The sequence below is a fragment of the Charadrius vociferus genome, unplaced genomic scaffold (assembly GCF_000708025.1).
Source record: "Charadrius vociferus isolate BGI_N301 unplaced genomic scaffold, ASM70802v2 scaffold134, whole genome shotgun sequence".
Taxonomy (NCBI): Eukaryota; Metazoa; Chordata; class Aves; order Charadriiformes; family Charadriidae; genus Charadrius; species Charadrius vociferus.
In genome coordinates this window covers 2,048,719-2,061,797 of record NW_009648333.1, presented here as the reverse complement: position 1 = coordinate 2,061,797, position 13,079 = coordinate 2,048,719, and positions in this window count along the sequence as shown.

Here is a 13,079-nt window from a genome sequence, read left to right as displayed (position 1 = left end):
CCTCAGAACTAATTACGAGTATTTCAAAAGAAACACGAACATTTTCTGCAGAATTAACAGTTTTAAAATCCCTATTAAAAATGTTTGAATTGAGCATTTCAAAGAACTTTTTCATATTTTAGAAGTAAAGTAAATCATTTCAGACGGGGGTAACATAGCCTTCTTACCAGAGACATTTGGTATAAGTTAATTTGGTTTAAAGAAAAACCTTTGACAAAATCAAAGCTTTTGCATGAAAGGAGCCCATACTGATGAAAATAACTCTCATAAATAAATAAATAAATGTCATGAACTTAGTAATCCAATTTGTTATGTAACTTAAAAGGGATGTTGTTGTTAATTACTTTTGCTACATAGAGATGCAGAGTTTCCATATAAAGGGTGATCCTTCTGCTGTGCTCTGTGCAGAACTGACAGTCTAAGTAAATGAGGCAGGATAAAGATGGGGCGGGAGAGAGGCATAGTGTAGGTCAGTGGCCACGTCTGAACTGCAGCAGGCTGGCACCTGTAAAGAAAAGCAAATCCCAGGGCTGGTCTACTTAATGCAATGTTTGACCACAGCCTTTCCAGGAGAAAAACGCAAGCAGAGAGCTAGATTAGACAAGAATCACCTATTCTGGAAGCGATACACCTGTTTGCATTGCATCCAGTTGAGGACTACTAAAAAGAAACTTTCAGTTAAGGACAATGGTTTGTACTTGTCTAAGAGGCAACGTCTTACAAGCCATTGTCAAAGACAAGACAGAAGTCGAAATGGACAACTGGCTGAATCAAGTAAGAACATTTCTGTATGGTTATAACCACTACTGCTAAGCACTTCTCCAGAAAAACTGAGAATGTAATAAATGTCACCCGAACAGCCGGAAATTCATCTAAATCAGTGGGTATTATAACCACCTGCAAAGTAAGTTTGAGAATCTGATTTTCTACATATAGGGCAGCTATTTGAAAGGCCTAATTACACTAATTATAATAAGTGTTTCGTAATGTTTCATCAAAAGCACTGACCCACTCTGCATAGCAGGTGCTCATTAGACATGGAAGATCTGCTATTAATAATCATTTACCCCTTGTGGAAAATGTGTACTGTATACAATAAAGATAAAATTTAACTTCCCCAGAAAGCTACCCAAGAAAATAATATTTCAATGAAACGGAGCTGAAACTCCTGCTTGTTTCTTCACATTCAATGAACTGAAGAAAGAATAGAGTGACCCTTCACTCTGTTGATCCCTCAGAAACAAAATACTATTTCTCAGTGACATATACTAGTACTAAACTATATACGACAAATACAAAAGCCAATGGATAATCTGTTGTAATCTGCATGTGCTTGCAGTACTATTGTGCATAAAAGCTGCATAGGGTGTCTGTTAGTAAGTATTACTGGCCATGGTAAAGAGAGAATGTACACACCAGTTTAGGAAACTTGGATAATTCTCTGGCAAATGTCAGTACAACAAGTTATGTCCTACTGCGTCCAGCTCTGGAGCCCCCAAGATAAGAAGGACATGGACCTGTTGGAGCAAGTCCAGAGGATGGTCACAAAAATGATGCAAGGTCTGGAGCACCTCAACTATGGGGACAGGCTGAGAGAGTTGGGGCTGTTCAGCCTGGAGAAGAGAAGGCTCTGGGGAGATCTTATAGTGGCCTTCCAGTACCTAAAGGGGGCCTACAGGAGAGCTGCGGAGGGACTCTTTATGAGGGAGTGTAGGGGTAGGATGAGGGGTGTGTGAGCCGATTCAGGCAGGACACAGGAACGACCACAAAACCACGGATGAAAGACAAAGAACAAATTTAATCTCAATACCTCGCGAATTGGGGGAGTCTCCGAAGCAATGCCCGGGCAGAGGGACACAAGCAGAGGACGCAGTCACCGCAGGGCAGGAGAAAGTCCTTTTTAGCAGAAGCATGTGAGCTCTGACTTGCTGTTCTCGCCTGCTTTTCAAGGGTTCAAGCAGGTGTAGTTTTCCACTGTGCTTTGATCTTCAACAACAAGGCAGTGATCTCATGTATGCTAGATAAGGTGTCCCTGAGTCCACCCCAGGCTTACATTATCTAAGTGCGGATACTATACTTGCAAGCACACAAGGCTGAACAACAATTAGTATGTGCGTTGTCCAGCACCCCAGGTGCGATTCACTTGGGCGTGTTTACAATCCTCCTTGCCAATCTTCCGGTATATTCCCACAAGGGGTAATGGTTTTAAATGGAAAAAGAGTAGATTAGATTAGATATTAGGAAGAAATTTTTCACTCTAAGGGTGGCAAAACACTGGCACAGGTTGCGCAGAGAAGTTGTGGATGCCCCATCCCTGGGAATGTTCAAGGCCAGGTTGGATGGGGCTTTGAGCAACCTGGTCTGGTGGGAGGTGTCCTCTTTCCACAGCTGTAGGAAATAAAACAAAATCAAGCTTTCATGTAGGAAGATTTTTACTTCTTATACTTTACCTCTCAATATTTTTTGCATTTTAACACTTTGGAAACAAATATAAAAGTTACAGAAGAAACACACGCAATGGTGAGCACTGGTGAGCACAGGTCAGTCATATAGAATAATACAGATCTCTTAAATTGGGACCATTCAAACAAAATGAGTTTGTTTTAATACATACAGTTAGGGGCAAAGGATAAAAGTCATGCCTACTGACATGTACCCTGTACCCTGGACAGAAATGATGTTGAAAGACAGGTAAGAGAGTAACAAGACTCAGTAGCTGCAACTTCCAGTCAGAAAAAGTCAAATTAAAAAGAACCTCTTTTTTTTATTGGTAAGGGTGACTAACCCTTTGGAACAAATTAACAAAGACATTCTTCAGTCTTTTTTGTCTTAAAATCAAGGCAGGATATTTTAGTAAAATATTTATTCAGATGCACTCTATTGTACTCAATACATGGGTAATGGACTGTATTATACAGGTCAGAGTGGATGATCTGGTGATCTTTTCTATTTTAAAAATCTATAAATCTACAAGAAAGTTACAACAGTTAATTGATTTCAGCCCTTTCTACTGGCTGTAGGTGCAATTGTGTTAGAAGCAGTGTTAAGTGTTCTAGCAGACTTACTCTTATTTAACTTTTATTTCTTAGCTTGTCAGGTCTCCTTTTCACCTCCATTTCATCTTTTTTGTATTTGTTTACAAATATGTGAACCAGCCCTCTCAATTCATTCAAATGGAAGAAGTTTGTATTCTAGATCAAATAGGACAAAGCTCTAGTCTAGGATATATTCATTTACATCTAAATCCCTCTTTTCTGCTTTCCCAGTAAAAGAGACATTTCTCTTCTCCGCTTTTTTTAACCATTAGCCAGGACAGACCCAGAGCCCCATTTCTCAGAAAGCAAATACAGCTGTGGTGGACTTAGCCCCAGCTGTAAAATGAAAAGGAAACAGCTTCTGCAAGGTGAACTACCTTATACTCCCATCATGAGTAAGCACTACCCTCCAACTTTGTAGGCATTGTTTATTTTATTTTTATTTTTTTGCCTATCATCTAGTTGGAAAACTTTTCTGTGTATCAGAGGAGATATTACCATGGCAGGAGAAACAGGTACTGTCTAGACCCATTTCCTGCAGCTTATGAATATCTGTGCTCATAATTCCCAGGAATCATCCTATTGCTTGAGACCAGCTGAAGGTGAGTAAACCAAGTTGTAATTCTTACGGACTCGCACTTGGAGAACGCATTTTTCTGATAGATAATTTAAAAGAAATGCACTAACTTTCTTGAAACACATTTAATATATTTTAAAAATACTTCAGACACATTCTTACAAACCCAGGTGGCTAATGCAGCTAACAGATGTGCAAATTTTGTCTGGGGATTACAAAAAATACAGTTTATTAAATTGTGTCATATAGCAGATGGGTAGGAGCTCAATGGAGTATTCGGTTGATTACTCCATAGTTTCTGCAGTCAGAGAAAAAGCCCCAGCCCGCATTTTTGTATACCCACGGTTCCTGGGGATGCCAGTTTGCATTTGTTAAAGAAAAGGAGGTTGTGTGCGTGAAAATAAACACCACAGGGCTTCTCTAAGGGTATCTTCTCTGTTTTGGTTAGTTCTGAACATTGTCTTCTTGTGTCTGGAAAAGAAATTAAATAAAGAGACAAACCCTTTGGGCTAAACAGCTACTTCCTCTGATAAATGTGGGGTTTATGTCTTACTATTTCATCTGCTCTACCTAAATAGCCCTTTAAACTTTCTCCATTAGCTGTAATTACATTACAATAGTTATATGAAGTTTTGGCCAATGCTTCTGGTTTTAGAACAGCTTCCACCATTAAGTGGAAAAGCTCTCACAAATCTAGTTTCCTATTCTTAGCTTACAAAGGTCCCTGTGCTGCTTGGTGACTCATAATCTTCCTAGATATGTTGCGGCAGTCAAGACACAGAGAAAGAGGTTTTATGTTGAACCAGCAAAACAGTTATCTTAAGAATAGCTGGCTTTATCCCCCTAACATAAATTTTCTGCATTGGTGCTTACGCATTATGTATGAAATCAAAGGATAAAAAAGTAACAGAAGCCTAGACCTTAAATACCAAAAATGGCATCATAACTTAAAATGTTATCAGGACTATAGATACTACTGATTTCAGTCCAAAATAATGTCATGCATGTAGTCATTAAGAACTAAATAGGAATATCTTGAAATCACCAATGTATTTGAAGTGAAAAGTTTGCTACACTTAATAATGTAGCTATTTAATTTGTTACTGCAAGAAAATGATGAAAAGTTGGGTAATATTTTTCTCATCCATTACAAATGTAGTTATACAGCAAATGTCACCTTACAAATGGAGCTAGTAAGAATAGGAGGATAAAAATGGCTGCCAGCTAACACTCTCTAAAAGATCCTGCATTCAATTATCTATCAGTTTGTCAAATTTCAGCTGTTGCAGCTAAAATTTTCCATGTCAGCAAATTCATTTCAGACAGAATTTCTTTTAGAAGGTTTCTAAGAGAAAAGTTTCCCATAAAAAAATTGTTCTGCCTGTTCCAACAACGGCAGTGAGGACTTATCATTGGTTTGTTAATGTTACACTGAGACCAAGAGGCTGTGGAACAGGACTTTCAACTTATCACTGCTTTTGGCTCAGGAAAGTACCTGTTTCACTGAATGCGTACCAAAACATGGTCAACTTACTAACCTGTGAAAAAAGTCTTAGTGTCTTTCGCAGGTTTCCAGTGCTCCTCCTTCTGAAGACTCTGTGCAAATTGCCTCTGAAATAGATGAGCAGTCTTTTCCTTGGAATTATTACTCATGACTACTATGGGCAATGGGTCTCTGAGGATGCACTTTCCACTGCCTAAAGTGTGGCTATTGCGGGAGCCCACGAGAAAGCACAGCAGCCTGTAAGAAGGGGAAATGCAGCCTTACGAGGCGAAATGTCTAGACAGGGGCAAGGAGTATGCTGGAAGAGGGGAATATACAGTGAAACTGGGACAGTGAGGCTGAAAATAGGAGGCAGGTTGCAAAGAGATCAATAAGGGATGCAAAGAGTTGAATAAAGATGTGCAGAAGAGGGTACGGCATTCAGGGTTATAGACAGAGATCTTCTAGGGCGGTCACAAGAAGACTGGGAAGGGACAAGCTAAAGGGACAGAGAAATGCAGAAATGGACCCACACGTGCCAGAGACACATCAGTCATCAGAGCTTGGAAATCCCCTGCTAAGGTGTGGGGCTCACCCTCCACCGGTACTGGTTCATACAGGGAGTGAAAACACCATAACTCTTACCAGCTACTCCCCCAGCCCCAGCAGCTCTGCTCTGAGCATTCAAACTCTGCTCGTGTACACGTTTATAGTTTTCTTTTCTTCCATGACTGTAATCTCACTGCCCTTCATGTCCTGATTAGTATAAGGAGAACAATTCTACCTTCTCACCTCGCAGGCAGATTGGAAAATGATGTGTTTTCTGCCCTCAGAGCTGGGTCTAAACAGTTGGCAGTAAATAAAGCAAAGCCCACAGGTTGACAGTGAGGCTGGCAGGAAAAATAAGTAAGTACTGACACAGCCTGTTCTTCCCTTCAGTGCACCCAATGAGGCAGGAATCTGTGAAACAGAAAGTAGGTGGTTATTCAGTAAAAAGCCATAGGAGGGGAGAGGGGTGTCCAGTGTCCACAGAGGCTAGCTTTAGCGCTGGAGATTTTAACCTCCTTTCCTGTTGTCAGCTGACAGCGTTCCTGCAGGAGAGGATTTAGGTGTCTTAAAATCAACTCTTATTCCAGATTTACTCTCCAGACAAGTTTGCCTCTCTCCCTCAGCTGAGGAGGGACCCGGGGCAGGTAGCATCTCCAGAGTTGAGCAATGCTTTCTGAATTTTCCTCTATGCCATACTGCAAGCGTATAAACTCATTCTGCAGGAAAAAAAAACCCCATCAATTATTAACAAGAGAAAACAACCCCACCAGTAACACTGAAATAAATCTTTTAATGGTTCTTCTGCCATAAATGCTCTGTGAATTTTAATGATACAGGAAGTTTGGAGATCTGTCTCTATGTTTCTGAACTCAGCTGGGACAAGCGCGTGATTGGAAGCAGCATGAAAATTTCCTGAAGGATTGATTTCCAACTGAAAGACTAATTAATTTATTTGCAAAAGAAATCCAGTACTTGCTAAAACTTTGGGTAAAACAATACCATTCTCTTTATATAAGGATGTTTGGCATACAAAAGGGTCTTTACATACAAAACCATCTTGAAAAATAGAACAATCTTGATTTAGTATTTTGAGAGCCAACAGTGGAATCATAGAATCATAGAATGGTTTAGGTTGGAAGGGACCTTGAAGATCATCGAGTTCCAACCCCCCTGCCATAGACAGGGACACCTCCCACTAGACCAGGTTGCCCAAGGCCACGTCCAGCCTGGCCTTAAATCTTTCTTGAATCTTTCTGAATGCATTTAGAAGAGCATCTTGGAGAGAGCTGAAAGCATCAACCTGATGTTTTTTTATCTGAAAGTGATTTTCCACTTGAGGCTAAGCAGAGAAACTGGAGCGATGCTTGAGACAAAGAGAGATAAACAGTGAGTCAAAGGTTGGCATGACTGACCAAGCAGGGGCTCCTCCTGCTACAAGGCAGGTGGCAAAAGGCAAAGCTGCAGCTCTGTAGTTCATGGCAAAGGGTTTGCGCTAGGTATGGTGTTAACGAGGAAACTAGTGGAGAGGCTTTGAAGAGGCTGACACGGTCAGATAGACAAATCCGCCTAGTTTGCAACATGCTAGCGTGCAATACCCACTTCTCACAAGTTTTTACCAGTCTACGGCAAAACTCTTTGGATAATTAAATTCAGTGTATATATTGTTGTACTGCTAATGCGGCTTGCTCGCTTACAGATTCAGGACTGGGAGGAGAATTTTTGAGTGAAGATCCCCAGGCTTTGTGAGAATACATCGTGCACTACAACAAAGCCACTTCACTGGGTTCCCTAAGTCCTTGCCATATTACTGGTGACCATACTCCATGGCAAAGGTCTTCGTCTGAGGTGGTGTGAAGGGGAACTTATTCAGACACCGCTTCTTTTCTGAGTGGTTATGAGGAGGAATGTCTCATAGACTGAACTACAGGAATAACTGAGCAGTTTTAAGAGGATTGTAGCTCTGATTCTCTGCGGGGCTCAACTCCATCACTCCATAAACAGTAAACAGCTCAGTCTGTGTAATGTGCGGCCCCTGGAGAATGAACAGCAGGGCTCATATGGATGAAGCTCCCCGTTAGTTCCTTTTTCACCCCCTGTTGTTGTAGGTTTGGCATTGACCGAACCAGCTCTGCAGGCTTTAACCTTTTCCACCAACAGAATCAGAAAGGAACGATAGCAAGCTCAGCTACGGGTATCAAGCCAAGGACTCACCATATGGTGTTTTTGTTTCACACAAGGGGAAAGATTGCTTTATAGACCAAGGGCCGAATTCGTCCCTGGTGTAAGACTATTATATTCAGTGGTGTTAGATCAAGCATGAATTCAACAACAAACTAATTCTACATGATGGGGAACAGTAGTCAAGGATGGGTTTTTTACTAACCCAAGGATGTCTGTAAGGTAAACTCAGTTGAGCCAAGTTTATTTATTATTTTTTTTTGTCTAACTGACATCTGTTCTCTGAAAGCCTGCAGCACACTGGAACCATTTCCCAACCTTTTCCCCCTCTATGACCACTGTGAACTCTGCGACAGCCAGAGATAGTAAAAAGACATGTTTCATATGAAAATGGGCACCACAAATGACCCAGCAGATATTATGCTAAAATACTCTGACGCTGCTTTAGTGATTCTATATTCAAGAAAGGAATATGACAAGAAAACTTTCCAACAACCAGTTGTGAATTTTTGCTAGAGTTTTGTTAGAGATTTATTGACATTGGCAGCAGATGAATTTTAGCCATTGCTATCACCATGTGCATTAAAGAAATGAGACTGGGGACAATAGACCATGAGCTAGCCAAGCTACTGACAGTCTAAGCCCTTCTTTTACATTTTCGGAGCATTTGATGTGCAGATCAATTAGAGGGCTTATTTCAAGTCATCTTCTATAGCACAGCAGCTAGGACATGCAGAACCCCTATAATGCAGACATTCAGCAAAGTGCACGTTGGTACACTTTTATCTTTACAGCACGCTATCTCATTTTTCCAGGGAGAGGTTGCAAGAACGAATTGGTTAAAACGTAAAAAGTAAATGAGGAACCTGGCTTTTAAACTTGATGAGCTATTAAATAGATGGGGAAAAAAACCTGGTCGTTAACACGAGTCAGGTTGTCTAACCTACCTACTGCTGTGGGTTAACTTAGCGATAATACCTGAGAGAGATTTTAGAGGAGATTCTTGAAGCCTGGGATAATGGCTGGTGAAGCTGTACTCAAGGTAATGTAAATCAGCACTTATTCGACAGAAGGCAGTGAAGTTAAAGAGCTATAAATCCAAAAGAAATGTAAGTGGAATCAGGTCCAGTATATATTAAGTTTCATATAACCGGGGATGTTACGTAAATATTTGAAAACTGAATTTGGGGGCGGGGGGGAGTGAAAAGTAAAATAATGTGGAAAAACCTCTTACAATATCAATGAAGGATAAGATCTGTCTACAGAATCAGGTTTTGATTGACAGAGCACAGACAGCTGAGATACAGGTTTAAAGGTTGTCCTGTGACTCCGACTGTTGCTGAGTGGCAGAGTGGCTACACAAGGCTGGGAGCTGAGTTTACAGACTGGTCACTGGTGAGAAACCATAACCAGTCCTGGTGGATATAAATTATTCAGGACTTAATTATGTTATCAATTCTGACCCTAAGCTCGGCGTAACCCAAAAAAGTAGGACTGACTGAGAAGAGAAAGGAGATCTCCTGAAGGCGCAGCCTGGTGGAGTAGGATGTGCGTCTAGTCTAAGGAGTGAGGCCAAAGGATGCAAGAAGGAAACAGGGTTCATATAAACCCTATGATGCCTTGATATTCTGCTGGAAAAATTAGGAGAAACTCAAAACATTTTAGCTGTTAGTGATTACTTTGCTACTGCCAGGGATTTTTTTTTTTCTGCTTCCAGTTGACCACCCATGGCAAGAAGCAACCGGCACAGCTGCCCGTCTCTGAAGCTCTCAGTCTCTATCTTTCTTGACAAGTGAAAAATCAGTGTCAATAGTCCTAGTATAGGTTACATCACCCTCTGAAGCTCCAGCACTCCCAGAAGCCCTCAGCTAGGAAGTCCTGGGTCATGCACAACCCTTCCCCCTTTTCCTAGCCCTGAGGAGCTGTGATACCTTCCTCATTGGCGCCCATCGATGCTGGGTGAGCTCTTGAGGTACCCCTGTGGTTAGAAGCTGCTTTTTTCTCCCAGGTTCCCCTCCCGGAGGTGGCTGTGACTCCCAGTACTAGCACTGCTTAGCTGGCATCCGCAGTCTGCCTTACCACCTTTCTCAATGCCACCACTCACTCGAAGACAATACAAAGCATCACTTTCGTCCTAGATTTTTTAAGTCTTTAGCGGACAGTGTTACGCATCAGGAAACACCTGTGAGATGCAGGACCCAGGGAGCCCATGCCATATTGCTAATTGAGACTGAGAATAAGCTGTCACAGTAGGCTTATGCTGACAGCATTGGTATCTGTTTGCAGACTTTTTCCCTGAGCAGCAGTTGTGGCAATAAGTCCATATTTTGTCTGACTCAAGGAAAAGTGATTTTTATCAGACTCACGCCTCATGCACTTTACTCAAGTGCTCTTTTGCCAAATAACCTAACAAGTATGTCTGCAACCAGCAACTTTGCCAGCCTTGCTTTCAATTTGCAGACTGTACATTCACAGCTGAAATATTATCTCTACATTATTGGGAGGTAATGAACGCATTTGGCAGGCACCTAAATGCACTATAAATAAAGATATTACATTTCTTTCACACTCAAGGACTTAGCCGACCCTCCTCTTCTGTCTGAGCTTATTAACAATGTGCTTTTGTTGAACCTGCAACACATAAGATTGTAGGAAACAAGGTCAGACACAGATATCAGAGATGGCTCTCTTTGCTGGGATCTGTGTTCCTTTCCGTATTATCTTTTTTCTCATAGATATGTTGTTTTCCTCTAAGAAATTCATATTTTTGTCTGCCTAGCCTTACTTTTGAATCTTTTCCAAAACCTCTGGGTGTTTTGATTGCACCTTTCTCCTCTTTTTCCTCCCATTAGTATGTTTTCTATGTGCCCTCTATATCATGATGGTGTTAGAGCTGCCGATAAATCATCACAGGTATTGAACACAACCTAGACTGCACTCTTGAGGAACAGTCTCTAAACAGGGGAGCTGAGAGCGGTGGGAAGAGGGGAAATGAAGCAAAGAGTTTGGGATTGCTGAACAAATACAAATGTGTGCTCTGCTTCCTTCATGGCAACTCCTGAGACGTAAAAAGAACAGAAAACTGTAGAAGAAGTCTATGCAGACATGCAGACACACAGCCATTACATTTTAAAGGAAAGATTTTCATAGCCTACAAGGGGAGGAAGAGGAAACAATTCAAGAAATAGCTTTGTATATCCTTTAATCTGTGCTGGCACACAACTTCTTTGTTCCTCTTTTTTTCTTTTATCTTACTGTAACCCAGTAACACAATGCACAACACTAAAGGCTACTACCAGGGATCCACTCCATCTCTTCTGCAAATGCCTCATTAATAATCTGGACCAGACAAGTTCTTTCTGGGATGCCTTGGCACATGCAGACCAGATGCTCTAGCTACTGGTGACTTGTTTTGATGACCAAGAATACAGTGGAATTAATCAACAGAATCGTCCCTAGGCAACACTCACAAATCTTCAAGAGTGTGGTACAAGTTAGCTGATTCCCATAAAATAGTTGGAAGTTTCCTAGGTTGAGCAAGGGCTACGTCTGCATCTCATCTGTATTTCTCCCAGCATCTCAGAAGTGTCCTCATGGAAGCATTTTCCAGGAAAAACAAAATTCAGATAAAAATTCTTGCTCTGGCAGAAAACCAGCAGCAATTCCCAAAGGAAAAAATAAAAAGTGCAAGGGGGTTGGAAGCCATTTCTTGTTACATGGGAAGGATCAGGAATATATTGTAGGCTGTGAGATCATCATGCACCCTACTCCAATTCACCCTTGATTTGATTCAGGACTGCAGAAACTGAAAAGCCTATTTAGATTTCATGTCCGTGACGATGCTACTGAATACCTGTCAGCTAACTAATGTTATTCCTGGAGACCTAAGGAAAGTGGTTCCTGTTGAAGGCAGAACAGGATCAGGGCTGTGAGTTTACAGTAGCATTATATATTTAATACAGCACCTGTAACGTGTAAAATGCAGAAACAGATAAGGAAACTGAACAAAAACTTGTCATCACGTCACACTGGAAGCCTGGGAGTCAACTTTTCTCATACACTCTCCTTCCATCATGGTTCAGCTGTCTGGGGAGTCGCTGTCTGGGGAGTACTGAAGAAGTGAAATTTGAGGAAAAAGATTCTCTTCAGGTTGAAGAGGGTTTAAGGTGTCAGATCCTTGCCTTTCTTTTAAGTGCTCTCAGGCATCAGTTGGAACAGGAAAGATGGATACTTCTATCTTTGCTAGCAACAGGTAGCGGCCATACCTGCTTTTTCTACTTTCGGAGTCAGCAATATGTGGTCATGGCTTAAGCAATCCTTTCTCACAAATTTTTTTATGATGCTGGGATTTAAAAGTAACCTAGATATTAAGATGGTATCTACTGCACATGCTTGGGCCCATATGAAAGCCTATATTTAGCTACCTAGAAACTTCTAAGTGTTTCAAAACACGGTTTACCAGTTTAGAAGGTTTGTTGTGTTTGCTTCTGATTCTCATCTTAATTGTGTACATCACTTGGGTTATGCTTTATTTAGAGTGGGTTTTTTTACCAGTCATATATCAATTCAATGAGGAAATTGTATCCAGTAATCATAACTGGGTAAATGGTCATTTTAATTTATCCTTATCAGTGGAAGAGATTAAGACATAGGCATTTTATCAGCCCATGATTAAGCTGTGAGCATTCTGTATAATTCAGCTTGTTTCAACTTATTGACAAACCCATCCTAGCTAACCACTCCATTCTTGATTATTTAAAGAGAATAAATTTACTGTAATGCCGTTATTTAATATCCAATAGAAACAACAAATGCCTAGCCTACTGCAAATTTAAGACACAAGTAACTGTCCATTTGCACTTCCTAGCTGTAAAAACTATGGAACGATGCTATTTTCACTGAATGTCTCTAAAATAAATGAAAAAAGGCTGTGCAATCAGATATCCTCATAGTTAACTGAGAGACTGAATCCTTTTCATAGGTTTGCATCTACTGAAAGTCATTGGTACTCGAGCATTTAATCGTGACCTAAATCTTTTTAGCTTCTTAGCTCTGGCTGGAGAATGAATTTGCATCGCCAAAGACAAAGAAAAAAATAAAATAAGAGAAAGAAAGCAGAAGATTATAAAAATTGTAAGGTGGAATTAGCGAACTATTTTCTGGTGCAAATGAGTGCAATATATACTTCAGCAACTGCTGCTTTGTCCTTTGCATCGCTGCTTTACTTCCTATGCCCTATATATGTAACCCAGTGTTA